This window comes from Crotalus tigris, unplaced genomic scaffold (assembly GCF_016545835.1).
Source record: "Crotalus tigris isolate CLP2741 ecotype Arizona unplaced genomic scaffold, ASM1654583v1 scf7180000024409.848292, whole genome shotgun sequence".
Lineage (NCBI taxonomy): Eukaryota > Metazoa > Chordata > Lepidosauria > Squamata > Viperidae > Crotalus > Crotalus tigris.
In genome coordinates, this window is record NW_024100576.1 from 844,507 (window position 1) to 848,037 (window position 3,531).

A 3,531-nucleotide genomic window follows, 5' to 3' on the forward strand; every position below is an offset into this window, starting at 1 on the left:
AAGGGAATCTGGGGGAAGCTGAAACATTAACAGTAGTTATAGCACTTATATACCACTTCATAGAGCTTGGCAGCCCTCTCTAAGTGGTTTACAGAGTCAGCATCTTTCTCCCAACAATCTGGATCCTCATTTTACCAACCTCAGAAGGATGAAAGGCTGAGTCAGCCTTGAGCCTATCAGTATTGAACTCTTGGCAGTGAGCAAAATTAGCCTGCAATACTGCATGCCACCACGTTCAGTGCATGCATGACAATGCCTGAGAGTGGGAATCTCTAATCATCTAAGTAACAATTAGTGAAATAGTTTTCCCAGCTTGCCTGTTCTCCTCTAACCTCTTGGTATTATCTTCTCCAACATAGCCTCCTTGCTAAAATAAATAAATAAATAAATAAACAGCGTGGCCATTAGGAAAGCATGAGCTCTTGGCATGTCATATCTAATCCAACTCAATCCATAAATGGAGAGAAGTTGGACATTTCTTTTATATGCTAAACTATAGTTAGGCTAGGTAGATATTCATATACTTAAATACAATTAAATGAACAATCTTTTGGTCCACTCATATGATAATAAATAAAATTGAACATGTACACTATGACATCCTCAATACAAGGCACTGAATGGTAGAACCCTCTTTCAACTACTGAAATGAGATCTTCATACCATTATATATTTAATGGAATTTTATGTTATCGGTCTCTCGATAAGCCAGATCAAGAACTTTGATGGATATCTAAATTTTCAATTATAGCCACTGTTCAAAATTCCACATCAGTGAAATTCAAGATACAGTTTTTCAGCTTCTGTCACAACAAATGTGCTCACACAGCACACTCGTCCATAAATTAAACAACCAGAATTCTGCTCAAATTATTATGCAAAATTAGCCTGTGTCTTATGATGCATTGTTATGAAAGCCTAAAACATTTGGTTAATTGAATAAAGAGATAACATGCTATATATACACAGATTTTGCTGACAATCCAGCATAAAAGAACATAACTCATTCCGCACATGTATTTCCAAAATCATGCAAAATTTTAAAACAGACACTTTAGAAGAAATGGGAGATAAAGAAATGAAAATTTTCATTGGTGAAAGGATAGCTTTAGAAAGTGAAACTTGATCATAGAAAACAACAACTTTTCTGAAAAACTAGAACTCAAATGTAGATATTTTCTTCTGAAATGAGAAAGCAACCAATTGATGATTTATGGATTTGAAGATTAAGAAAGTTGCTAGATAAGGTATAATACCGCAACCAATTTTGGTCACCATATTACAAAAAAGATGTTGACATCTTGGAAAAAGTTCAGAGAAGAGCAACTAAAATGATCAAGGCCTGGAGACTAAAACATATGACGAACAGCTGAAGGACTTGGGTTTGGCTCGTCTAAAGAAAAGAAGAAATAGGTGAGGCATGATAGCAGTATTCCAGTATTTGAGGGGCTGCCACTAAGAAGAGGGGGTCATGTTATTCCCCAAAGCACCAGAGGGAAGAACTAGAAACAATGGTTGGAAACTGATCAAAGAGAGAAGCAACCTGGAATTAAGGAGAAACTTCTTGACAGTGAGGACAATTAACCAGTGGAACAGCTTGCCTCCAGAAATCATGGATGCTCCATCACTGGAGATTTTCAAGAAAAGGCTAGACAGTCTGAGATAGTATAGGTTCTCCTGCTTGAGCAGGAGGCTGGAATAGAAGACTTCCAAGGTTCCGTTCTGTTCTGTTCTATTCACAACTGGAATTATATATTGAAAAGAAGTTTAGAAGTCATCCACATATTTCTTCACTGTACTCTTTTCTTCCTTTTTATTTTCCTGCACTATTTATTTCTTCTTTTTTCTTTCTTTACTTTTTTCTTTTCATTTGTCTTTGATTGCATGAAAAAGGTCTTAAGTAATATAAATAAAATGTAATTAAAGCAATCAATCAATAAAAATGGGAATAACACATTTACTAGAATTTTCTGACTAGTTCATCTGACAAGATTTAAAATCAGCAGAAACCTGGGAAATTAAGAACAGTGAAACAACTTTGTTAATCTTGGTGAAGATGTTCCTATTTTGTTTTTGCTTCAATCCACTATATTGACTCAGAACAATGACATAGCCTTCAACATACAAATGAAAAATCCGTGAAATATGGAGTGTGCATTCTGCGTGCATTCAGTTGAATAATTCAAGTGAAAATATTTTGTATTTGAATCATATGAGCTTAAGAAGTGTTCACAAAAACTATAAGAGTGCTCACATATAAAGGTAGTATCAGGCTGGTGGCATATTATTGCAACAGGCCATATTTGTTCGACTTGAAATTCTTAAATGTAGAGTCTGAATACTCAAAAGTGTTTTTTCAAAAGGCAACTGGATTGTTTTTTTTTTCCTTGAGGAAGGAAAAAAAACCAGTCCAATTGCCTTTCAAAAAAGACAACTATGAGACTTTCCACAGACTTATCCAACATTTGCAAGCCTCAACTATTGCCCAATGCAATAGCACAGGAAGTTAATGATGCTGTCAGAATCCAATCATATTTCATCTTTAATTATCAAATATAGAAACTCCCAATTCTGCCTTCTTTGGATTCTGCCATAAGAGGGAGAGAAGGGGGAGAACAAAGGGGCTTTATGGCCCTCACTTCCTTCAGTAGACTTCAAAGAGCTGAATGCTGAATGTGTGTTTATTGTAACCTATTGTAACCTCAAAGCGTTAGCATCCAGAGAACATTACATTAACAAAGAAAGTTATTTTGCCTTCAGGTAGTTATCTTAAGTCCCATCCAGACTTTGGAAGAAAGAAGAAACGGGGTGAATTGTGATACTTAAACTATCACTGGAAGGGGTTGATTGGGTGGACTACTGTGGACCCTTACAACTTGAATGAGAGAGCTTCGACCCCAAGTCCTGTCTAGCATGCCTTGCAACCATTTTCTTCTTCATAAAGGATTCCTGTTGGAAGAATTATTCAAAGCGTTCTGTCTTCTTCAAGATGCAAGTGGGGTGGGTTCCTTACATTAGACAGGACTTGCAAAATTAATCCACCTGGAAGGGAGACCCTTGCCGGGGGATTTTGCAAAAATTTACCATGTCAGACAATGGAGCAAGAGCGGGGGAAAACTCCCTGGAAAGAGAGCCGCTGACCCAGTTGGAACCTTGCCAGATGTTGGGATCCGAGAGGTCAGATTCCTCAGGAGAAGAAGTGGTGGAGACACGGGACCACAAGCCTCGCTGGTCAATGGGCGTTGGAAAGAAAAGTGAGTGGGGAAAGGAATCAAGAAAGGTGACCCTGAGACGGGGGACCAAGCAACCAGAATGGAAGCATGAGATGGAGAAATCCCTGCACGCAAGTGAAGAGGGAGGAAGCTGGGCACCGTACTCAGACTGGATCCTAGAGAAAGCTATTGACCTGATGAAGAGAACTCTCATCTCCCTAGGAGAGGAGAATACTGAACCCTACGGCTGCCCCAGTTCCTGGAGCCGCAAAGGGAGAGACACCGAGGGGGACGTGGAACCTGCAACCCCAGGGACATT